The following is a 27,453-nucleotide window of genomic DNA, read 5'->3' as shown; positions in this document are numbered from 1 at the left end:
GCTATTAGGGAATGTTGTTCTCATGTGCCTTTCCTGAGAAATAGGTTAGAGAATGAGCTTCAGACAATCAGAATGAATAGAAAGACATCAACAAAAGGCCTGGTGTTGAGTATTAAATATACAATGACTTATAGAACTACCTACACCCATGCCCATGCTTAGCTGAATATCCTCCCATCCTCATGATTAACATAAACATCATTTATTCAACAAATATTTAGTGAATATCCTCTACATGCTAGATAACTATGCATGTCATGTAGCATGCTAGGAGGAGTTGGGGTGGGTGAGAAATAGAGCCAAGGAGAGGGCAGCAGTGGGAAAGCAATTGTTAGAAATGGTGAATGTTCTCTTTTTTTAAAAAAAAATTTTTTAACATCTTTATTGGAGTATAATTGCTTTACAATGGTGTGTTAGTTTCTGCTTTATAACAAAGTGAATCAGCTATACATATACATATACCTCCATATCTCCTCCCTCTTGTGTCTCTCACCCATCCTCCCTATCCCACCCCTCTAGGTGGTCACAAAGCACCAAGCTGATCTCCCTGTGCTATGTGGCTGCTTCCCACTAGCTATCTATTTTACATTTGGTAGTGTATACATGTCCATGCCACTCTCTTACTTCGTCCCAGCTTACCCTTCCCCCTCCCCGTGTCCTCAAGTTCATTCTCTACGTCTGCATCTTTATTCCTGTCTTGCCCCTAGGTTCTTCAGAACCACTTTTTTTTTTTTTTTTAGATTCCGTGTATATGTGTTAGCATACGGTATTTGTTTTTCTCTTTCTGACTTACTTCTCTCTGTATGACAGACTCTAGGTCCATCCACCTCAATACAAATAACTCAGTTTCGTTTCTTTGTATGGCTGAGCAACATTCCATTGTATATATGTGGATGCTCTCTTAACTGCGGAGATGCATAGAAGTCTTAACACTCAGGCCTAGGACGAGTGGCTAAACTCCACCCAGGCCATGGCATGCAAGGGGTGGTCTGATATGAGGGATAAGAAAGGGGTGGTGGCATCTGACTTTGGAAGCTCCAGGCAATTGTCATGGTGCCAGGGGCAGACCTAGAGTCAGATCAATTGGAAATAAGGGCACCTGGAAGAGAGGTCCAGCTGTGAAGCTAGTGGGTGCAAAGTTAGAGGGTGGAATAGGTTGCAAAGTTAGAGGGTGGAATAGGTGCAAAGTTAGAGGGTGGAATAGGTTTCAGCCTGTTTCCTTCTTGGCTGATTTCTCAAAATGCCAGCCTCAGGAGGCTGCAGGAACTTTAATGTTAGATTCCCCCAAAGTAAAGGAGCCTGAAAGACTGATGCAAGAAAATTTCATCTGAATAATGCTGTCCATGTCAAGAGCTAGGCTACCCTGCGTACGTATCTATCTTAGAATGCCTACTGCAGTAGGATATTACCTATTTCTGCATTCTACTTACCACTATGGATATTTCTATATTCTACTTATCACTATGGAGAGAATATATCATACTCAATGGGGCAGACAGTAATAATAACCACCGTTTATTGCACATACTGTCAATACATGTCAGACACTGTTCTAGATACATAATGGGCTGTATTTCATTTTATCCTTGCAACAACCCTCTCAGTTAGCTATTACTGTTCCCATTTACAGAAGACGAAGCTGAGCCTGGTCCAATGAGTTTAAATTATTTTGCCCAAGATCACACGACTATAAATGGCCAAGCCAGGATTCTAGCCCATGTGTGACTCCAAACCTACCATTATGTCACGCTGTTCTAGTATGGTGTTGAACCCTTAATGAATGTCACTTAAATGACGATTGAATTGGGCTGCTTCCTTAGTAAGCAAAACTGGGATCACAGCCCATTTCTCAGGATCTGTTGCTAAAAATCACAAGACCATACTGCCCTCTATCAGCTTCAGTGACATCGGCCACTGGTAATTTTCAGAATGAATAAGAATATCTGACATTTATATTGTGATATATACTTACAAAAACATTTTACTCAACCTTACCACGTATATTATGAGCACTGAAACCAACACGCTTATACACACAAAAATGAATGAAAAATTTTTAATGAATATGAATTCAATTTGTGGTAAAGTCTAGTTATACTCATTGTAGCATTCACTCTTCCATAACCTGCCACTTAAAGCTTTATTTTTACTTCTAGAGAAGTAAAAAAAAAGTGATTTAGGTTTTTCTAACTTTTGTCTGTTTCCTTTTCACTTATTTAATGGAAAATTTCAAAGATATACAAAAGTAGAGAAAACAGAACCTCCAAGTATAACTCAGCTTCAACAATGATTATTTTTCCAGCAAGTATGATGACATGATTTCTGACAGAGTTATCTTTTAAATCCTTTCTGATTTAATTACTACTTCATTCAGATAATATCTTGGTCTTTCCATATTAATGGTATAATTGCTACCTTATACTAATTAATCATGGCTGATATAAGGGACTTTTGATATATTGTTAAATGTTATTGTTGGAGTTAGCTCACTATAGCCCACAAAGTATTTCTGTCTTAACCTGAGAATATGATTGTTTTGTGTTTTAAGTTTTGGCTTAGCTTGGCTATGAAAATGAATTTGTTTGGTAACTGTTGGGCACTGTTGTGTTGGTCCATGTTTACCACACTGACCATCCAATCTTAACCCTCTTTCTGTTAACACAGAAACTGAGAAAAAAACTTATTCTATGCAAAGATAATCAGAACAGAAAATGCAGCTGCCTGAATAATGTCAGCGTGCATAATGTATTTCACAGCTATTTGTAGTAGGTCCACTCAGAGAGTTATCTGATGCTCATAATCCCCAAAGTTTGATGCCAGTGTGGGCAGGCTGACTTTCCTGGTTCTGATCCTTAGCCAGCCTTCCTCACAATATGACAAAGTGGATCAGGTAAGACAGCATGAATATTTCAACGAAAACCTATCCTCCTACTGGAAAAAACAAATGAAAACAATAACAACAATAAAACTATACTCAACTCCTGGAATTCTTGAGAGTGGAGCCTTTATACTGTATTTTTATATAAATATAAACATATTTCAAGTTTTTTTCCCAGGAATTTTAAGATTGATGTATTTTTTACTCTTTTAGCTAAAAGACAAATACTTCATTAAGATGTAGATTTATTAGAGAATTTTTCTTATATAAAAATTTCAAGTTAAATTCTGACCCTTTTCCAAGGCCTCAAATGATTTTTAAAATAGATTGATCACATATCTTTTTTTTTTTCTGTCATTTTTTCTTTCAGCAATAGCGGGATGTCAAATCCCTAATAATCTGAAATTGGTTCAGTGTGATCTAATAGTACTATTTGCTTCCACACCTCTTTTTCTTCTGGTCACTTACTCTAACGTAATTACAATTTTATAGATTCAGATTTAATGAATTGTATTTCAAGCTACCTGGTGAACTATTTGTTTTAACCCATCCAGTTATATAGTTAATAATTTTTAGTATTTTCTTATAATTGCTTCTTTAAGGTAAGAATCTTGACGGTTATTCACCTTCCTAATCAAAACACTGTTTTACATTTTGATATATTCTTAATTAAATGAAAATATTTTCTATTTACAAGAGACACACAAAACAATATGTCAAAGTTAAAAATAAAGGAATGGGGGTGCTTCCCTGGTGGCGCAGTGGTTGAGAGTCCGCCTGCCGATGCTGCCGAGGGGACGCGGGTTCGTGCCCCGGTCCAGGAGGCTCCCACATGCCGCGGAGCGGCTGGGCCCGTGAGCCATGGCCCCTGAGCCTGCGCGTCCGGAGGCTGTGCTCCGCAACGGGAGAGGCCACAACAGTGAAAGGCCCGTGTAACGCAAAAGAATAATAATAAATAAATAAATAAATAAAGGAATGGAAAAAGATTCACTAGGAAAATGCTAACAAAAGGTGGATATAACACTTTCATACTCATTATTCTACTTGGATATTATTTGGTATAGCACTGCAGTATTGTAAATATATAACTTTTATGTACTAAGCAGTCTGAAACAAACAGGTAATAGCGATGACTTCTTAATCCCAATGTATCGTTCTTGCCTACCCCACCCCATTGCCTGCAGGGTCCCCCACAATTCAGTAGGTGCCCAGTGCCAGTTTCTCCAGTGTTTTTATACTCACTCCCAATGAACTCTAGTTACATCCTTTCATGCCACTCTTTCAAAATCTAGCACTGAATAAACCAACTACACTTGCAACTGGAGCTCAACCAACTTCATAGTCAACAACCTTGATCTTCCCCCATGCCCAGTGATATCTCCACTTCAACTTAGCCTCTTGCAAACCTGTCCATATCAAATTCTATCACAGGCCCAGCTCAGGCTGAATCTCCATCCAATGAGAAGCTTCCCATGGCCCTGGAGGTCTACCCATTCTGTAAAAACCTCCAGGCCTCGACCTCTGGCCTTACAACACAGGCTCTGAGCTTTCCGTCCTCTGTGCATCATTTAAGGGCTGGCCCAAATGTGGTAGTCCTCCTCCTTCCTTTTCTCATCAGCCCAAAACAATTACATTTCCGCCCCTGGGTTTATTCCTTCTAAATACATACTATGCTGAATGTTATACTCTTATTCTGTTCTAGGCACTTGGTCACCAACACTAGTTTAAAAAAAAAAATTCTGTGGGGAGGGACAATATAGGGGTAGGGGATGAAGAGGTATAAACTATTGGTATAAAATAAGCAACAAGGATATATTGTACAATACAGGGAATATAGCCAATGTTTTATAATAACTATAAATGGAGTATAACTTTTAAAAATTGTGAATCACTATATTGTACACCTGTAACTTACATAATATTGTACATCAACTATACTTCAATTAAAAAATAAAATTAATTAATTAAAAAAATTCTGACCATGATCCACAGTAAAAAATATATTTTAGGGATTTCCCTGGTGGCGCAGTGGTTGAGAACCGCCTGCCAATGCAGGGAACACGGGTTCGAGCCCTGGTCTGGGAAGATCCCACATGCCGCAGAGCAACTAAGCTCGTGTGCCACAACTACTGAGCCTGTGAGCCTAGAGCCCACACTCTGCAGCAAGAGAAGCCACCGCAATGAGAAGCTAGTGCACCGCAATGAAGAACAGCCCCCGACTCACCATGACTAGAGAAAGCCTGCACATAGCAACGAAGACCCAACACAGCCAAAAATAAAAAAATTAATGAATTTAAAAATATATATATTTATATTTTATATTGTGACAAGGTCCATCAAAGTTTTCCCTAAGCAATACTTAGTTCCTTTACCATGTGGCAATGAAATCTGATATTTTCTTTTTATTCTATTAAAAAAATTCAGCCACTAAATTGATTTCACTAACCACTAATGGGTCAAAACTCTGAGTTTGAAAACCCTTGATCTAAAGAGTCTCCCCACCGCCCCCCACTCCTAACCCCACCCCACCGGCTGCCACAAGACTCTTTTGGCATCTTTTTTATCAGAACCAGGTCAGGTAACATGAAGGCATATTTAAAACAATCACTGCCTAATTTCCTAGATATTCTAAAGAGGAATTCTTTTCCACTGAAGGACAGCAGTTTCTAGGCTATAAAAGAGGTACTTTTAGTGCTTGGAAATGGTGGAGATTTATTTAAAGCCTTCTAGAAAATATCCATGATCTGAAATCTTATTAAAGAATGCATGACTGAAAGTCAGGCAAACTAGTCCTTGTTTCACTCTGCCATCGAGTGTTAGGAGGTAAATCACTCAGCCTCTCGGAACCAAGGGGTCTCAATCTAGAGAATGATATGTAAATCTGATGACATATAAACCCTATAAATCTAATGATTCATTCACTCATTCATTTGCTCATTCACTTCACAAATGCTTCATTAAGTATGTGCCAGGTAGGCCTCTCACTGCTCATCTGACAATTCAGACTGGGAAGGCCAATGTTATAAATTTATCACACATCACATGTGATCATATGCCAGGGCTCCTTCACATCAAATATATGCTTCATCAGGCACCACAGGGGAATAAGCTGCTTCATACAAGCATATTACCCAAAAAAATGATGATCATTTATATAAAACACTTAATAAAGTCTCTCTAAAATGTCTTAGAGATTATACTGTACCTAATTTCATTAATGGTTTAAAATAGTTAATTCTAATAGTAAGGAGCTTAATTTTAAGACTTATGAATTCTTACACAAGTTTAATTTAAAATGTCAAAAATGTAATATTTGCTCTAATTCCCTCTCTTTTCTTTTTTCTTCCCACCACATTTTTACTCTTTTAGTTTAACTGTCACAACACCAGGTGAGTTGGCACAATCAGTGGTTAAGAGAATTACTGAAAGCCATTCCTACACCAACATAGATAGCAATTGCTTAACTGTACACAAACATGATTATGAACTACATAAAATATCACATAAAACTCAGATTAAATATATCCTCCAACCCCCAATTCAGCATGATCCCAAAAATGTCCATAGCCACTCCAGTGCCCCATGATGTGAGGGTAAGTGTGATGGAGGAGGAGTTGGAGTGAAGAGATAGCAGTCTTAACTGATTGTTAATTTTACAAAGATTTACGGTCATGTGAACACATCATCATGGACCCCCACTCCCAAGGCTTTGGAAGGGTCTTGTACAAATGAAAGGGCCTGAAATTTAAGCTTCACTAGGTCATGGTAAACCTGCTTCCACAAGTATCAATCACTGAGTGAAAGTGTGAATATGGTGAGCCAGTTATGAGCCTGACTCTGGGGTTAAATGGGTTGGCGTTTGATTTTTAACTTCACTTTAACTAGTTTGTGACTGTGAGTAAGTTAATTTCTCCGTGCCTCTGTTTTTCAATCTGTGAAAAGGGGATAATATCTTAACACATAGGGCTGTACTGAGATATTGAAAGATATTGACACAATGTGTAAAGCATGTGGTTTGGTGCCTGGCAGATGGATAACACTAATAATACTTCCCTGGCAGTCTAGGGGTTAAGACTTCGCTGTCCAATACAAAGGGTGAGGGTTCGATCCCTGGTTGGGGAGCTAATATCCCACATGCCTCGCGGACAAAAAACCAAAACATAAAACAGAAGCAATATTGTAATTTAATAAAGACTTTAAAAAAATGGTCCTCATCAAAAAAAAATCTTTAAAAAATCTTTTAAAAAAAAGACAATAGTTATACGATGATGATGACTACATTGACTATGATAAGGTGGTCAAAGGATGTTGAAGAGTATAATGCTTTTTGATTCTATAATAACTGTTTCCCAAACAACTGTGATTTTTTAACTCCTTTGGTTGACTTGGTTTTAGTTTCCAAAGTTTTGCAAGATTCTGCAATAAAAGCTGATGAAAAATGACTTAAGTAATTTTCTCATTTAAACTAAGAAGCAGCATAAACAAAAAGGGCATTAAGGCAGAAAAAAATGGCAAAACTTCGGGAAATATTTTCATATTCCTGGGATCCAGAGATACGACTAATTTTCATACTACTGTCAAGTTATTCCAAGACCCCTGACTTCCTTCAGCTCCCTCTCTGCTCTGTGGCCTCTTATCAGTCTTAGATCAGCTACAGCTGTTCTTTGCACAATTTTAGCTCTAATTTCCATGAGTTTTCCTATTCCATGCCCCTCTGTAAAATCTTTGTTTGTTTTTGTATAACTAAAGGTTATAGCAGCAAGGAAAAGTTTAGGATGGAAAAAAAATTCTGCCATCCACTTCTTGGCTCCATTTAGGGTCACTCTCTCACTCTTCTGTCAGTTTTACCGGTGTTTGGAAATGTGCTTGTTCATTGATCCAGAGACTCCTCATTCCCCCTCAATCAAAGTTCTAAAAAAAAAAAAAAGTTCTATAGAAGGGAGAGTTGCAGCTCTATATACACATAACTATATGGAACATCTGCAACAGTCATATATATGTATGTTTGTATATATATATATATTTTTTTTTTCAATGTCCAGTGGACAAGCAAGTTTAGTGTTTTGAGAAGCTGAAGAAATGATATTATAGATGTTCTGTCTCTAGAAGCAAAGATGAAAATCTTTGCTTTGGGGAAGAGTTGCCAAAATGGAACCTGCAAAATGCAAATGACAAGCAGGAATCCATCAATTGCTCTTGGAGACACTGTGAAGATAAACTGCAGGCAATTGTAAAGCATCTGAAAGCTTAAAATGTTAAGCCTTTTATTCAGGGAAACAAATGTTAGCAAGACTATATGCTTTCCAGTAAGAGAGCTGGTTTTGTTTTTTGTTTTTCTAATTGCAACTGTAGACTGGTGTGTCCCTGAAAGTGATGCTTCTTGGAAGATGTGTGCGTGTTTTTGTTAAAGCATTTGCTCATGGGAGATTGTAATGTTAGACTGCAGGCAGGTTACTGTGCAGGTCTGAACTTGTCTTCTCCCCATGCTAGAAAAAAAGCCATGAAAAGGACTTAGAGTGTGTGAAATAATTAGAAAATGTATGTATTGGTCTCTGCCCCTGGTTCCTGGCACAAAGTTCCTAAAACTTGTAATTTTCTAACTGATAGGAGTGTCTTTTGTTCTAATGAGGCAGTGGTTGGTGGGCTCCTGGATGGGAGCTGGTCACCAGCAAGACCAAGCTGTGATTAGAAGCTTGGAACTTTCAGCTCCACCCCCTATCCTCCAGGAAGGGGAGAGAGGCTGGAGACTGAATTAATAATCTGTCTTGCCTATGTGATGAAGCCACCATAGAAATCCCAAAAGTACAGGGAACTTCCAGGTGGCTGGACACATGGAGGATGGAGGTACCAGGAGGGTGGCATGCCTGGCAAGGACATGGAAGCTCTGTGTCCCTTCCCCCATACCTTGCCTTATGCATCTCTTCCATCTGGATATTCATCTGTATCCTTTGTCATATCCTTTTAAAATAAACTGGCAAACATGAGTTAAATATTTCCTTGAGTTCTGTGAGCCACTGTAGCAAATTATCAAACCCAAGGAGTAGGTTGTGAGATGTATAGCTGATCAGTCAGAAACACAGGTGACAACCTGGGACTTGCAATTGGCATCTGAAGCGGGGGGGGGGGGGGGGGTGTCTTGTGGGACTGAGACGTTAAACTATGTGATCTGATACTACCTCCAATAGTGTCAGAATTGAGTTAAATTATGGGACACCCAGATGGTGTGACAGAATTTCTAGATGTGTGGAAAACTAGCACATCTGGTGGCAGAAGTGATGTGAAGTGTGGTAGTAGTGTGAGAGTACGGGAGACACAGGAGGTATTTTTCCCTTACAGAGTGGTTTGGCCCAGTGTATAGACTACATTGCAGGGTAGGGTAGAAGATGTCCTACACGTGACATTATTCAAGACTCAGTAATCAGCTTTGGAAATATTCTGTCATCCATGGTGATTGGTTTATCCTGGCCATATGGAGCCAGACCACATCTGAGAATATATAGAATCTATAAAGAACTCTCAAAACTCAATAATAAGAAAACAAACAACACAAACATTTTAAAAATGGGCAAAAGATTTGAAAAGATACTTCATAGAGAAGCTATAAAGATGGCAAATAAGCACATGAAAAGATATGCTACATCATTAGCCATTAGGGAAATATAAATTAAAATCATAGTGAGATTCCACTACCTTTATTAGAATGGCTAAAATAAAAGGCTGACCATACTAAGTACTAGCAAGGATATGGATCAACTAGAACTTTCATACATTGCTAGCGGGAATGTAAAATGATACAACCACTTTGGAAGACCTGGCAATTTCTTAAAAATTAAATATATACCTACCATCTGACACAGTCATTCTACTTCCAAGTATTCAGCCAAGAGAAATGAAAGCATATGTTCATGCAAAGACTTATATGCAAATGTTCAATGCAGCTTTGTAATAGTTCCAAACTGGAAACAATGCAAATGTCTCTCAACAGCAGAATGGATAAGGAAATTGTAACATATCCATAAAATGGAATACTATTTAGCAAAGAAAAGAAAAAACTACTGATACACACAACATGGATGAATCCCAAAATAACTATGTTGAATGAAAAAAGCCAGACAAAAAGGAGTACATACTGTATGATTCCATTTATAGAAAAATTATAGAAAATGCAAACTAATCTATACTGACAGAAAGCAGACCAGTGGTTTCCTGGGGATGGGAGTGAAGGCAGGAACAAGGAATTACAAAGAGGCATGAGGAAATCTTTGAGTGTGATGGGTCTGTTCATTATCTTGATTTGGTGATGGTTTCTCCTGCTATACATAAGTCAAAACTTACCAAATTGTACACTTTAAAAATGTGCCTTTATTGTATGTCAATAACATCTGGCATTAAACCTGCTAAAAATAGCATATTTCCAACTTAACTTTCTTTTTAAAAAATATTTTTGAGGAACATATACATATAGTATAGTATTTACCTTCCTCCTAGCCAGATCCTACAAAAAGCTGTTCCAGTACCACACTATACAGGAGAGTGCAAAGGAGCAGAAGTGGTAGAAAGAGACAGAAGTCAACTGATTGCTATTAAAATATTTACAAATTTTACAAAATCATACACCCATTTGAATACACTGCCAGGGCTTCTTCCAGGGCCTTGGAGGAGGCCCACGCAAGTGACGGACTGATGGAGATGAAAAGTAACTCCTAAACACTCCTTGGATTTGTGGGAGGTGGGGAGGAAAGTGTGGATCCAGCAGAGGAACAGACTTCCCAACTCCAGAGGCTCAGAGCTGCAGTTTGGATACTAAGCTGCGTGGCCTTGTTCTGAGGTCACAAGCTAGTAAGGCCTGAGGACGCATCAATTACTCAAGGAATGAGGCAAGTTTTGAAAGGTCAGTGGCACCATCCTCTGGAGTTTATGCATGATCACCCAGCACAGACCTGCATAATTGCCCAGGAGATATACCAGTGTGCTTAGACACAGGAGTGTAAGACAAGACTTGCGGATTCTATTACTATGCTGCTTCGGCTACTATTTGCTGATTTGTGACTTGTGGCAGTGATATAATCTCTGGGTGTCTATTTCAACACTAGTAAAACAGAATAACAAGAATTACCTATTTGTGGAGTATACTGAGGTCTTCCCATGGAAATAATTTTTATCCTTGTTCTGAAATCTGGCTGATCTCTTCTAATATCTAAAATTGCTTTTGCAATTGGAAGAAAGAGAAATAGTGAAGCGAAAGAGAATTAGATAGCCTAGGCAGATGACCCTAGGTGGGGCAGCACTCCCGCACTGGGCTGGGGCTGCTAACATCTTCCCCTCACTCTAAGGAGCCACACTAAGCCTTAGAAGGAGACTGTGCCGGTGAAGGGTCCGAAAACTTAAGCCTTACTTGCTTAAATCCACCTCTACCTAGAAGCTTTCTGTTACATTTTCCCCCCAATTTTTTGAAGTTACCATTTATTGGGCACTTAACTTTGTGCCAGCCATATATATGCTTGTCAAATTTTCTCAACCTTGTCGATATATTGGGTTGGCTAAAAAGTTTGTTCGGGTTTTTCTGTAAGATGTTATGGAAAAATCCTAACAAACTTTTTGGCCAACCCACTATTTGAATCACCTGGGAAGCCTGTATTTTATTTTTTTTTAATTTATTTTTAAAAATTGGGGTATGGTTACTCTACAATGTTGTGTTAGTTTCTGCTGTACAACGAAGTGAATCAGGTGTATGTATACATATAACCCCTCCCTCTTGGACCTCCCTCCCCCCACTCCAATCCCACCCATCTAGGTCACCACAGAGCACTGAGCTGAGCTCCCTGTGCTATACAGCAGGTTCCCACTATCTATTTTACACATGGTAATGAATATATCTCAATCCCAATCTCCCAGTTCATCCTACTCCCCTTCCCCTCCCCACCATGTCCACACATCTGTTCTCTATGTCTGCATCTCTATTCCTGCCCTGAAAATAGGTTCATCTGTACCATTTTTCTAGATTCCACATATATACATTAAAATATGATATTTGTTTTTCTCTTTCTGACTTACTTCACTCTGTATGACAGACTCTAGGTCCACCCACCTCTCTACAAATGACCCAATTTCATTCTTTTTTATGGCTGAGTAATAGTCCATTGTATGTATGAGCCACATCTTCTTTACCCATTTATCTGTCGATGGACATTTAGATTGCTTCCATGTCCTGGCTATTGTAAATAGTGCTGCAATGAACACTGGTGCATGTGTCTTTTTGAATTATGGTTTCCTTTGCATACATGCCCAATAGTGGGATTGCTGGGTCATATGGTAGTTCTATTTTTAGTTTTTTAAGGAGCCTCCATACTGTTCTCCATAGTGGCTGTATCAATTTACATTCCTACCAACAGTGCAAGAGGGTTCCCTTTTCTCCACACCCTCTCCAGCATTTATTGTTTGTAGATTTTTTTTTTTTTTTTTTTTTTTGTCTGTACGCGGGCCTCTCACTGTTGTGGCCTCTCCCGTTGCGGATCACAGGCTCCGGACGCACAGGCTCCGCGGCATGTGGGATCTTCCCGGACCGGGACACGAACCCATGTCCCCTGCATTGGCAGGCGGACTCTCAACCACTGCGCCACCAGGGAAGCCCTATTTGTAGATTTTTTGATGATGGCCATTCTGACCGGTGTGAGGTGATACCTCATTGTAGTTTTGATCTGCATTTCTCTAATAATTAGTGATGTTGAGCATCTTTTCATGTGCCTCTTGGCCATCTGTATGTCTTCTTTGTAGAAATGTCTATTTAGGTCTTGGGAAGCTTTTAAAATATACCAACCTGGAGGGCTTCCCTGGTGGCGCAGTGGTTGAGAGTCCGCCTGCCGATGCAGGGGACACAGGTTCGTGCCCCGGTCTGGGAAGATCCCACATGCCGCAGAGCGGCTAGGCCCGTGAGCCATGGCTGCTAAGCCTGCACGTCTGGAGCCTGTGCTCCGCAACAGGAGAGGCCACAACAGTGAGAGGCCCGTGTACCGAAAAAAAAAAAAAAAAAAAAAAAAATATATATATATATATATCAACCTGGAACCAATTGAAACCAGATCTCTAGGGGTGGGGCTTGAGCATCTATAGTTTTTAAAAGCCCCCTGGATTTTAATATGCAACCAGGGTTGAAACTCTTGGCACACCATGATACTTTACGTATTTTAACTTCTTAAATCCTTATACAAACCTGAGAGGTAGGTCTGATTATCCTTATGTGTAAATAAACTGAGGTTCAGAGAGGCTAAATATATTTCTCAAGATCAAATCTCAGAGTCATAATTCAAACCCAGATGGGTATGACATCACAGAACATTTTGCTATACCAGTTCCCATCTTTATATGCCTCTATGAGAAAGAACCACCTTTTAATCCAAACTTTTGCAATTGGCAAAATATGGTGATGCATAAAATATCATGTAATTATTTTCATAGCAAATGTGACTTTCTTAACTCTAACCCTATAAGAAACAATAGAGTAAAGCCATATTCCAGAGTTTAGTTCTGAGTTGGTAAAGTCCCTTATGGCCAAAAAAATTTCTGATTATATTTTTTGAAGGGAAGCTTGTTGGTGATGAAAATCTTAAGTACCATCTAGAATTGGAATGGGTCCTATTTGGTGTGGTGTTGGAGGTCTAGGATACAAGGTCATTAGTAGTAATCCAGAATACACTGTACCTCAAGCCTACCCAGTCTCCCCCTCACATTAGTTCCTAAATCCTACATCTTCCTTTTTCTTGGATTCATCGTTCATTTGCTAGGGTACATCCCCAAATAATTATTTCAGTGAAGGTCTGGGGGTCGAGGGGTAAAATTTCTGAATCTTTGGGTATGCGAAAATATTTTGTACTCTCACTTGAAAGCTAGTTTTTCTCAGTATCGTTTTTCCTCAGATCTTAGAAGATATTGTTATGTTGTCTTCCAGCAGTGTTGCCAGTGAGGAATCTGATGCCACACGGATTCTCATTGCTTTGAGCTTAACCTGTTTATTCCTTTGTAAGCCTTTAGGACTTTATCTTTATCCCTAGTGTTCTAAAATTTCACCATGACGAGTCTAAGTGTTGGTTCTGTTTCATTCATCTTGGTTAACATTTTCAACTTAAAGACGTGCATCTTTCTTAAACTCTGAGAAATACACTTTTATCATTATTTTTTCCTCTGCATTCTCTCTTTCTCTCTTCCTAGTGCCTCTATTACATAAATATTGAAACTTCTAGATCTATTAACTTTTCTTTGTCTTTTGAAATGAATAAGGAAAAGTTCCTCAGCCTCTATCTTCCACTCAATTTATTCTTCAACTATCTCTCTTCTATTAACAGATCATCTATAAACCCGCTTTCCTTGAGTGTTTAGTCCTTCTGTTTGTTGAGTTCAGTGCTTTTCTTATATGGGGCTGGTTTTTTACAAAATTTTGATGATTCTTATATCTGTTTATCTTTGTATCTGTTAATCCTTAGTTTCCTGCTCAATAAATTCAATATATGTTATACTAGCTTGCCTTTTCTTAACTAAAGGGAAGGGATATGCTACTAGGAAGAGTGTCTTAATGACTTCTTTTCTGAGGTCAGGAGCTCTCGGTGGTCAGGAGCTAGCTGAGGCAGCATGGCCCTCTCTCTCTGGCTTCAGTGTCCACAATTCTTCTTTAACCAATGAATAAGCATTGCTACCACTTGCTGTTTAGTGGAGGAGTGGGAGACAGTTGGTGGTCAACCAGCCTAGTTACATCTTTTACGTCCCCTCAGTTAATAACTTTTATGAACGTCCAGGGCTTGTCCATCTCGCTTGTTTTATCCATTGAGTCTGGAGTTGGTATGATACCAAAGTCCTATCTGTATAACCATCTTCTCCTGAAGTTTTTGGACTGTGGTTTTTTTTTTTTTTTTTTTTAGTATTTATTTATTTGGCTGCGCTGGGTCTTAGTTGTGGCACGCGGGACCTTCATTGTAGCATGCGGGACCTTCATTGCAGCATGCAGGATCTTTTAGCTGTGGCATGTGAACTCTTAGTCACAGCATGTGCGATCTAGTTCCCTGACCAGGATTTGAACCCGGGCCCCTGGCATTGGGAGTGCAGAGTCTTAGCCACTGGACCACCAACGAAGTCCCTGTGGTTTTATTTATTTTTGTTCCTAGATATATCTGATTCCGTCTTAGATCTCTTAGGAACTTCTCAATGTTTCTGATAAAGTTCTTTCTCGTTTTTCCAGGCTATTATAAGTTGATATGCACACACACACACAGGTGTGTGTGTGTGTGTGTGTGTGTAGCATGTAGAAATGTAAAACAGTCCCACGGAAATAGTAAGTATCCAATAAATACTGTATATTTTGAATGCATGAAAGAATGAATGCATGTACATATTTTGTGTGTTATACACACACATACACACGCCTCTTTCTGGATTTTAGGTGAGAGGTGGGTGTCGATGAATGTTCTCAGACCACTATCCATAATTGTGAATTACTTTTAGATTTGGGGAGTGTGGAGAAGAGACAAGTTATTTCTTTTCTGTGTTTAAATGAAAAAAAAGTAGAATTCAGAAGGGAATAATGCCTTAGTTAGCCAAGATAACTAATTTATCTAGACCAATTGCGAGTTATTTTATTTATTACACATTTGTTTCATAATTATATCTGAGTGCTTATGTATAAGACATGAGCTTGACACTGTGGACAGATACCACTATATTTTTCTCTTTTTCTTCCCCTCTAGCTTACCTTGCCTCCAACAAACACAGCAGCCAGAATAAGGGTGTTTTAGACAGAAAGACCTTGATTAAAATCCTTTTGCTGGGCTTCCCTGGTGGCGCAGTGGTTAAGAATCCACCTGCCAATGCAGGGGACCCGGGAAGATCCCACACGCCGTGGAGCAACTAAGCCTGTGCGCCACAACTACTGAGCCCGCGTGCTGCAATTACTGAAGCCCATGCACCGCAACAAGAGAAGCCACCGCAATGAGAAACCCACGCACCGCAATGAAGAGCAGCCCTCGCTCGCTGCAACTAGAGAAAGCCCGCGTGCAGCAACGAAGACCCAATGCAGCCAAAAATAAATAATAAAAATAAAATAAATAAATTTATTTTAAAAAATCCTTTCTCTGTCACTTATCAGTTATAGAGCAAGTATGTCTGAGCTTTAGTTTCCTTATTTAAACAACACAAAAATATCAACCTCATAGACTTGTATTAAATGTAATGACACATCCAAAATGCCTCACATAGTGGATAGTACATCCACAGTATAAGGTCGCAACAAACATTAGTAACCTTTCTACTCTTCTACCCTTCCCTCCAAGAAGTTTACTGTCTCACATTTCTAACTGCAAACTTTTAAAATGGCATTCTGATTATCATTCAGTCTCTTATGTTTGCTTAACGTAAGTTTATAAAATGTGTACTTTTGTATATTAAAAAATGATAGAATTGACAGTAGCTTTATCATACATCTCAGTGACTAAACTTTTCAATTTATTCATAAATCTATTCATTTTGCAAACATTTATTGAGCACTTACTTTGAGTCAGACACCATGTTAATCTGTGAAGTAAGTTGACTCTTCATGGTAGGACCAGGTCTAGGGTGAGGAAGCCTGGCGAGTGAGACATCTGCCCTTAATGTAAAATTTAAGGGATGCCAAAAAACTGAAAAAATCAAGATAAATAATATTTAATGCAATATTTTAAAAATCAAAATTAAGGCAAAAAATCCATGATGAACCCATCAAGATTTTAAACAAGGATAGAATTAGTTTTAACTATTTTTTTCTCTTATCTTAGGCTACCATACGGTTTACTGATCCTATTGTTTTTGTCTGTACATCATCCTTACTTCCTTTGAGGAATGTATCCTCCTTCCCTCCAACTTGTTCCCCTGGTGAGATTATCAAGCAAACTCAAACCCCAAGGCCACACAGATGGACAAGTGAACCAAACCCAACCAAACAAGAGTATCTCATTCTCTTGACTATATTGATTGATTGAAAACAGAATAGGTGACCCAGCATGGCCCAATAAGTATCTTTCTGTAGGAATGAATAAGGTCAACACACAGAGGTAAGCAAAGCCAAGAGTTGTGGAGGGTGAGGGACACAGATAGAAAAAGAAATCTGGAGGATGATTTCATTTGAGAGAAAATATGAGAAGCCACATCCACCTCTTCATTTTCCAGGGACATGAGTCAAAAAATTCCCATTTGTGCTAAAGTTTATTTGAGTTGGGACTCTCCACACTTAAAAATAGAGGGATTTTGACTAACACAAATGTCTAAAGAGTATTTCAAACTTTGAGGAGGATTGGTCATCATCCTAAGTTTAGAAAGAGTCTCAAAAGCAGTATGCCTTCAGTATTGCCCAGGGAGATGGTTGCCACAGATATAACCTTATAGTGAAAATGGAATCAGAAGATCCTTAAGATCAGCCAGTAATTCCCCTTGATCTAATTCCAAGCACACCAACAAGCCTTTGATTATAAATTGCCTTCTTAGGTAGAATTGCCTAGAGAGAGCGTAATAAACAAACAAGTGTATCCAGTCTACTTGACAGTTACATTGTTCATTGTTAAGCAATAAGATGGCACCTAATGGGTCAATGTCCTAGAATCAGATCACTTTGGTGGATGCTAATGTTAATTTTTCTGAGTCTAGAAAGGTTTAGAGGCAACATAATCTAGTGGCTGAAATATAGACTCTCGAGCCAGACTGCTTGGATTTGAATCCTAGCATTGCCACTTACTAGTTGTGTGACTTTGGATAAGTTATTTAACTTACCTGTACCTTATTTTCACATCTGTAAAATGGGGATATAATAGTGACTACCTCATAGCATTGTGGGGGTTTTTGTTTTTTTGGTTTTTTTTTTTTGCGGTACGCGGGCCCCTCACTGTTGTGACCTCTCCCGTTGCGGAGCAACAGGCTCCGGACGCGCAGGCTCAGCGGCCATGGTTCACCGGCCCAGCCGCTCCGCAGCATGTGGGATTTTCCTGGACCGGGGCACGAACACATGTCCCCTGCATTGGCAGGCGGACTCTCAACCACTGCGCCACCAGGGAAGCCCTCTCATAGCATTGTTAAATGAGAATTATATGAGTTAATCTTCATAAAGAAACTAAAACTTATAAATACTATAAAATAAAATAATGCTAAACTGAGAAAGAGACCTGGGATGTGATGTCCACCTTAAGCTGCAGCTACTCCAGGAGACTGGATAACTCTCCAGTACACAAAGAAGTTAGAACTTATTTCAACTATCCGCTTACGTTTCTAACTGACCAGTTGGCTTCTAAGCTTCTAGAGGGCAGGGACTATGCCTTACTCATCTTTGTATTTCCTTTTACTTCTAATGCCTGGGACTTGGCAAGCACAAGGAGACAGAACCCTCTTCATGGAATCCAAAGACTTGGATTTGAATCTTCACTCTACTACCTACTATTTATCCTTGAGCAATTTACTTAACTTCCCAGACCCTCAGTTCCTGCAGCAGTAAAGAGGGTAATACCTCTTTCAACTAATATTGTGAGGATTAATGGAGATAATAATTTAGGGAAGTAGTATGTGTTCAATCACCGTGGGCTTCTTCCTAATACTAAAGTTTATAGTTATGTAAATGTTTTCAATATTATTTAAAGAGAATCCACTCATCTAAGTATTCCATAACAATGCCACTTTGCAGAGCTTATAAGATCTGCTATTAATATATGTGCCAGAGGTTCTTTAAGGAAATACATAGAAAGTAAACTTAAGTCTTTATTAAAGGAAATTATTTCACTTGCTGGATCCTTGGCCAGGACTTTTAAGTTTAAATGAGATAGAATCAGGTGAGATGAAAAAAAAAAATTACTGGTTGATATACAAGTCATTTCAAAGGACCTATATGGGACATATGGCAATACATTCAAATTTATTCATTCATTTATACATTCAAAAACTATTGTGATGGGCATTTATTATGAGCTGGGCACTTTGTTAGAGATTTACTACTCATTTTCTATGTTGAGTCTGCACTAAACATAATTTGCATCTTCTTTTAGCTTTAGTTCTTAACAGATGACATTCTGGTCACTCCATAAACATTTTAAACAGCTTTTTAAGCTATATATGACAACATAATACTGAACGGTGAAAAGTTGAAAAGCCTTCCACTAAAATATGGAACAAAGAAAGGATGCCCACTCTCACCACTTTTATTCAACATAGTATTGGAAGTCCTAGCCATAGCAATCAGACAAGAAGAAATAAAACGTATCCAAATTGGAAGAGAAGAGGTAAACTGTCATTATATGCAAATGACATGATACTATGTATAGAAAACCCTAAAGACTCCACACAAAAGCTACTAGAACTGATAAACAAATTCAGCAAGGTAGCAGGATTCAAGATTAACATACAGAAATCTGTTGCATTTCTTTACACTAGCAATGAAATATCAGAAAGGGAAAGAAAAAAACAATCCCTTTTAAAATCACATAAAAAAAAACAAACAAACTTAAGAACAAACCTGACCAAGGAGATGAAAGAACTATAAAACATTGATAAAGGAAACTGAAGATGATGCAAAGAAATGGAAAGATATCCCATGCTTTTGGATTGGAAAAATTAATATTGTTAAAATGGCCATACTACCCAAAGCAATCCACAGATTTAATGTGATCCCTATCAAATTACCCATGACATTTTTCACAGAATTAGAACAAATAACTCAAAAATTTATATGGAGCCTTGAAAGACACAGAATTGCCAAAGCAATCTTGAGGAAAAAGAACAAAGCAGGAGGCATAACCCTCCCAGACTTCAAACAATACTACAAAGCTACAGTAATCAAAATAGTGTGGTATTGGCACAAAAACAGAAATATGGATCAATGGAATAGAACAGAGAGCCCAGAAATAAACCACACACCTATGGTCAATTAATCTTTGACAAAGGAGGCAAGGCTATACAATGGAGAAAAGACAGTCTCTTCAGCAGAGAAAGCTGGGTAGCCACATGTAAATCAATAAAGTTGATTTACATGTGGCTGCCCTCACACCCTCACACCACATACAAAAATAAACTCAAAATGACTTAAAGGCTTAAATACAAGACATGACACCATAAAACTCCTAGAAGAGAACATAGGCAATACATTATCTGACATAAATCACACCAATGTTTTGTTAGGTCAGTCCCCCAAGGCAATAGAAATAAAAGCAAAAATAAGCAAATAGGACCGAATCAAACTTATAAGCTTTCACACAGAAAAGGAAACAAACAAAAAACAAACAAAAAGACAACCTACAGAATGGGAGAAAATATTTGCAAGAGATGCGACTGACAAGGGCTTAATTTCCAAAATACACAAACAGCTCATAAAACTCAATAACAACAACAAAAAAAAAAAATCAAAAAATGGGCAGAAGACCTAAATAGACTTTTCTTCAAAGAAGACATACAAAAAAAAAAAAAAAAGAAAACACACAGATGACCAATAGGCACATGAAAAGATACTCAACATTGCTAATTATTAGAAAAATGCCAATCAAAACTACAATGAGATACCATCTCACACTGGTCAGAATGGCCACCATTAAAAAGTCTACAAATAGCAAATGCTGGAGAAGGTGTGGAGAAAAGGGAACCCTCCTACACTGTTGGTGGGAATGTAAATTGGTGCAGCTACTATGGAAAACAGTATGAAAGTTCCTTAAAAAAACTAAAAATCAATGCCATATGATCCAGCAATCCCACTCCTTGGCATACATATGGAGAAAACTCTGATTCAAAAAGGTACATACACCCCAATGTTCATAGCAGCACTATTTACAATAGCCAAGACATGGAAGCAATCTAAATGCCCATTGATAGATGAATGGATAAAGAAGATGTGGTATATATACATAATGGAATACTGCTCAGCCATAAAAAAGAATGAAATAATGCCATTTACAGCAACACAGATGGACCTAGAGATTATCATACTAAGTGAAGTAAGTCAGAAAGAGAAAGACAAATACCATATGATATCACTTATATGTGGAATCTAAAATATGACACAAATGAACTTCTTTACAAAACAGAAACAGACTCTCAGACATAGAAAATAAACTTATGGTTAGCAAAGGGGAAAGGCAGTGGGGGAGGGATAAATTAGGAGTTTGGAATTAGCAGATACAAACTACTATATATAAATTAGGTAAATAACAAGGTCCTACTGTATAGCACAGGGAACTATATTCAATATCCTGTAATAAACCATAATGGAAAAGAAAAGGAAAAAGAATATGTACATATATGTATAACTGAATCACTTTGCTGTACACCAGAAACTAACACAACATTGTAACTCAACTATACTTCAATTAAAATAAAAGATTAAACAGCTTTACTGAGGTATAAATGATTTACAATAAACTGCATGTTAACTTTTGACATATGTATACATCTGTGAAACCAACACCGCCACCAAGATATTAAACATTATCAAGCATATCCATCACTCCCAAAAGCTTCCGTCAACTTTATGTGTGAACAAAAACCAAATCTTCAGACTCCTAGGCTGGTGCTGCTTCTCTTATACTTGAAGAAAGTTTGTGATTTTGTATGTTATTCATCCATATTGTGTGCTATTGTACATTTATGGAAAAGAACATAATTGAAGATAAAATATTTTATTTGTAGAAGCCCCAAACTTATACTGCAGACTCCGTATAAAGTCTGCCATTTGGTAATGAGACATCTTGCCTGCTTCCTGATGAATCACCAGTTCACAGTCCTTCCAGATACCTTGCCCTTGGATTCTGGGAGGTAACCAGGTTTGCTGTGTCTTTATAATAACTTCCATTTTTGCTTTCTGCTTAGGCAAATTTAAGCGGTATTCTTGCAATTTGTTGTGTCAATTTCTTTCTCTTTATCTGTGAGGGTGGTGGTGAAGTTCCTGGGCTCCCGAGGCAGACTGCCTGGGTTCAAATCCCACCTCTCTCACTTACAAACTACAGAGCTTTGGTCAGGTTACCTCTCTGCACCAGAGCCTGGTAGTTTGACAGTAAATTCTTGGTAAATGTTACATATAACTATTTTCTCTGAAAACTGGTTATATACTATTCAGACCACACAGCAGAAATGTCCAAATCTCCTGTCTTATAGGATTGTCCCCTCCCCCATCTCTAGGTTTTACATCTGTACATTTTAAGAGATTAGTCCATTAAAAGCAGAATTCCAGCCCACATAATGTTCTAAATTGGGAAACAATTATTAAAGCTGATTTCACTTCTATATTTCTTTCTGGAACCAAGGAATATTTTCATGTAAATCTACATTAAAGGGTTTGGGGGAATATATATATGTAAATATATGGAAGCATTAGATGTGAACTAGTTAGTTGCAAAAGAATTAATAGTTTTGCTTTAAAAAAATCAAATCAGATGTACTTTTTGTTATTGCTCTGTAATAAACCCCTCATGTACATTATTTCAGTTAATCCTCATGTCTCCACACTGAGGAGGAAGAGGAGGGGTTGGTCTTGCTGTCTTGGGTGGCCGAGGTGGAGGAGATGGAAGGGGAGGCAAGAGAGGCAGGCACACTTGGTGTAATTTGAAGGAAATACATTGTAATTTCTGAATGACTTTTTTGCTTTTTCATTTCTCTAAAATTGTTTTTATATGGTAGCAAACACCATCTGCTTTAGTTTCAGTGCCCATATCACAGAAGGGCCTAGGTTATAAAAGAAGTCAAAAGTAGTCTTGAATAATCAGAAACCTTCTGCCAGATTGTCTACTGTCAATTGTTTCTGCCACTGCTTCTTCTACGTCTTCTTCCTCATTTCCTGGCCCTGGTTCGGAAGCACTCTTCTCCACCAAGTCATCTTCTGTTAATTCCTCTGGTGTGGTGTCTGTTAGCTCTTAGGTTTCTCCAAGATCCGTATCTTGAAACTCTTCACCCTCCATCCCCACCTTTTTTACTGTATATCCATAATCTCTTTCATGATCTCCTTGATTGGCTCTGTTGTAAATTCTGTGAAGTCATGCACAACATCTGGACACAGTTTTCTCCAGCAGGAATTCATCGTTTCAGGCTTGATGGCTTTCATGGGTTTTTCTATAACTGTGATGGCATATTCAATGGTGTAATCCTTCCAGACTTTCATGATGTTCTCTCTCTTGGGGTTCTCTTCCATAGCATTGACAATCCTTTCCATAAAGTACCATGTGCAATGAGGTTTAAAGGTCCTTATGACCCCTGATCTAGAGGCTGAATTAGAGACGTTGCGTTTGGGGGCAAGTGGTCACTTCGACACATTTGGTGTTGAACTCATGGGGTTCGAAGTGGCCAAAGACATTGTCCAATATTAAAAGAAATTTAAAAGGCAATCACTTACCAGCAAGGTACTTCCTGACTTTAGAGACAAAGCATTGACAGAACCAATCCAGAAAAATGGTTCTGGTTGTCTAGGCCTTCTAGCTGTAAAACCAAAAGACTGGCATCTGGTGTTTATCTTTTCCCTTCAAAGCTCAGGAGTTAGCAGCCTTATAGATAAGGGCAGTCCTGATCATAAACCTGACTGTATTTGCACAAAACACTAGAGTTAGCCTATTCCTGCCTTAAATGCTTGCTTCTCTTCCTTACTAATAAATATCCTTTGTGGCATTTTTCCTCCCAGAATAGGGCACTTTTGTGTGCATTAAAAACCTGTTCAGACAGATATCCTTTCTCCTCAATGATTCTCTTAATGGGATCTGGGAACTTTTCTGCTGCCTCTTGGTGAGCAGGAGCTTCTTCTCCTGTTATCTTGACATTTTAAAGCCAAATTTCTTTTTAAAATTATCAGACCATCCTTTGCTGGCATTAACTTCTCCAGCTTTAGATCCTTTACCTTCCTTTTGCTTTAAGTTGTCATATGGCTTTGTTTTTCTCTTGAATCATATTAGAGTCTATAGGTATCCCTTTCTTATAGCAACCCTGCATCCACATAAAAGCTGCATTTTCAATATGAGATAAGAAGGTATTTCACCAAAAGTGCAAAGTTTTGCACCAGCTACAAGTTTTCATGATTTTCCTTTTCGTTTTTAACAACGGTCTTTACTCTGGATTTATCTTGAAATGGTGGGTAACCACAGTTGCAGACCTCAATCTATGCTGCATATCAAGCAATTCAGTTTTTTCTTGTAATGTCACAACTTTGCTTCTTGGGAGAATTTCCAGGATCACTAGCAGTACTTCATATGGGTCCCTGGTGTTATTCAAAGTTTATGGCATTGCACTAAACACGATGAAAAATACTTGAAAACCATGAGAGATCACTTTTTACTGCAATATGCAATTTACTAGGGAGACAAGTGCTCACATGGAGATGATTAGCGTCACACAGCACTGTACTCATAACACGCAACACTTGAGTTTATCATTATAGCAGCAGGAGGTGGCTACGAAATTATTACAGTAGTATACTATGTGCAAGTTAATTTTATGCAGTTATGATTTAATACTGATTTAAATATGATTTAAATGTAAATATGATTTAAATCTTTATGTTTGTTTACCTTTTTCTTGACTGGGAATGGTGCCATGTATGGTCTGTAAGTGTGTTTTGATAAATTTTAACTTTTTATAATAGATCTGTGTATATTTTATGGTAGTAAATGATAAAGTAGACTAGTATCTGCATACATTTTATGGATTCATGACATACCTAACTTCTTCTTTTTTTTATTTTTTGGTATTTCTAGGCTACTCAGTTTGCGAGTTATTTTAGATTGTCACAAATCTCAAAAACTTTTTCCAATATATTTATTGAAAAAATATGTGTATAAATGGCCCTCACAATTCAATCCCAAGTTGTTCAAAGGTCAACTGTATATATACATACACACATGCACACACACACATGTATATACACACAAAGGCATAGAACAAATCTCTTATTACTTAAAACAGACAATCAAAATCTGATATCAAATATTCTTTAAATAGTTGAGTTATTTATTCACTTTCAATGACATTGTTCCACAGGACACAAAATTTAAATGTTAGCTAACATGATCATTCTTTCTGGCATGTAATAGCTAATGAAGACACATTAACAAAGCAGTCGTGTCAAGTATTTTAAACTGTCCTTGAAAGGGTAGACACCAAGAGTTCTTCATGGACTCCCCATTGTTCTTAGGCAAGAGCTACTGACTCTTCTCTTTGCACTTCCTCTTCCCTGATCAAAGCTCTTCCAAAGAATTGTCTACTTAATTTCCACTGACTCTCCTTTCTCTCTTGAGCCTACTTCAATCAGGTCTTCCTCCCACTGTGTCATCAAAACTGTGCTTATCAGAATCACCAATGACCTCCATGCAGTTAAATCTCAAGGACAAATCTCAGCTGTTATCTCATTCCACCTATCAGTAGCATATGACTTATTGGTTGGTTTCTTCTTCCTGAAACAGTTTTTTCACTAGATCTCCAAGACACCTCCCTCCTTGGTTCTCCTCCTCCCTCAATGGCCATTCTTTCTCTGCATTCTGCATTCTTTGTTGAGTTCTCCTTTATCTTCCTAACCTCTAAAAATTGGAGTGTCTAGGACTCCTTGTATAGACCTCTTCATTATCTACATACACTCACTCATTGGAGTTCTCATCCAGTCCATGACTTTAAATGTTATTTACATGCTATTGCCTCACAAATTCATACACCTAGCCCAACTCCTACACAAACTGCAGACAGGTATACATATCCAACAGGCTACTGACATCTCCATTTGGATGTCTACAGGCATCTCAACAAGCCCCAAACTAAACTGCTAATCTTGTACCCTATAGCTCTTCCTTCATCTTCTCCATTTCATAAAAGTAGTAGCACCATTCTTCCACTTGCTCAGGCCCAAACCCTGGAATCATTCTTGACTCCTCTCCTTCTCTCACACCCCATATCCAGTCCATCAGAACATCTAGTCAGCTGTAAACTTATTCACACTACCAGTCACACTACTTCTCATTACCTTCTGCTCTGCCAACTTAGTCCAAACCTCTATCATCTCATGTCCCCTTCACTTGGTCAGTTTTTTATCTTGTGAAGCAATGCATTTAAAATGTAAGTTAGATTGTTACTTTTTCTGCTTAAAACTTTCCTATGGCTTCCCATTTTACTCAAAATGAAAAGTCTTTAATTGTGACCTATAAGCCCCCTATGATGTTTCCACCAACAACACCACCTCTACCAACTCTCTGATCTCATTTCCTACTGCTCTCCCTCTTGCTGAACCCACAGTATCCACAATAGTGTCCTTGCTGCTCCTCACAGACACCAAGCACACTCTATCTCAGGGCCTTTGGACTTCTAATGTTCTACAAATATTCCTACGTAATGCTCTACCTTCTTTGTTACCTAGGCCTTTCCTAACTATCCTGTATAAAATAAGTCCCCTCATCTCTCTCGATAACCTACCCTGATTTATTATTCTTAACACCTTTTTATTCTGAAATAATTGTAGATTCATATGCACTTGCAAGAAATAATACAGAGATATCTTGTTTATGCTTTACTCAGTTTCCCCTAATGGTCACATTTTACAAAAACTACAGTGCAATAGTGCAACTAGGATACTGACACTGATACAGCCAAGATACAGAACATTTCCACAGTTATATCACCTCAGGGATTCATGGTGCCCTTTTACAGCCATACCAACCACCCTCTAGCCTCTACTCCCTCCTTAACCCCTGACAACCACTAATCTGTTCTCCGTTTCTATAGTTTTGTTATTTCAAGAATGTTATATAAATGTAGTCATACAGTATTAACCTTTTGGGATTGGCCTTTTCCACTTAGCATAATTCCCTGGAGATGCATCCAAGTTGTTTTGTAATGGCATCTTTTATCACCTGACATATATACATACATATTTATTTGCTTATTAGGATAAGTTCCCCGAGAGCAGGGAATCTACTTTGTATACTGTACTTATGATGTAGGCATAAACATCTGTTGAATAAATAAAGTCCAAACTCTTTAACATGACCTATAAGATCCTAAATGAAGCATGCTTACCTTTCCAACCTCATCTTTCATTTCCATGGCTCCTCCACCCTGGCACACCACTCCCATCCAGATACACTAAATAGTGAATAACGCCATTCAGTTACACTAAACATCTTGCCATTTATAGCAGATTGCCTATGTGCTCTGATGTGTTGTTGTTGTTTTTTCCACTTTTGCTGTTTAGAACTGTGGTTCTCAAACTTTACTGTGCATCAGAATCACCCGGCTGATCAGGCTTATTAAAACAGATTGCTAGGGACTTCCCTGGTGGTCTAGTGGTTAAGACTCTGTGCTCCCCACTGCAGGGGGGGCACGGGTTCTATCCCTGGTCAGGGAACTAAGATCCCACAGGCCGCTTGGCGCAGCCAAAAATGAAACAAAACAAAATAAAATAACCCTTAAAAACAAAACAAACAGATTGCTAGGCTCCACTCTCAGAGTTTTAAATTCAGTAGGTCTGGGATAAGTCCTGAGAATCTGCATTTCTGACAAATTCCCAGGTGATGCTGATGCTGCTGGTCCATGAACCATACTTAGAAAATCATTGTGTTAGAACATTTTTTTATTTC

The 27,453-nt window shown here is 38.3% G+C and overlaps 1 protein-coding gene across 1 annotated transcript in view; it reads right to left on the bottom strand.

Moving 5' to 3' along the window:
- XPO1 (exportin 1) overlaps positions 1-27,453 on the bottom strand; it is a 217,494-nt gene that overhangs the window by 184,877 nt on the left and 5,164 nt on the right. The window contains exon 2 of the mRNA XM_067704947.1: positions 16,410-16,536. The gene's annotated coding sequence lies outside the window, so the exon portion shown is untranslated. The remainder of the gene's footprint in view (positions 1-16,409; positions 16,537-27,453) is intronic.

Source organism: Pseudorca crassidens, chromosome 14 (assembly GCF_039906515.1).
Source record: "Pseudorca crassidens isolate mPseCra1 chromosome 14, mPseCra1.hap1, whole genome shotgun sequence".
Classification (NCBI taxonomy): domain Eukaryota; kingdom Metazoa; phylum Chordata; class Mammalia; order Artiodactyla; family Delphinidae; genus Pseudorca; species Pseudorca crassidens.
Note: the sequence above shows the minus strand (reverse complement) of the source record. Positions and strands in the feature narration are given on the sequence as shown.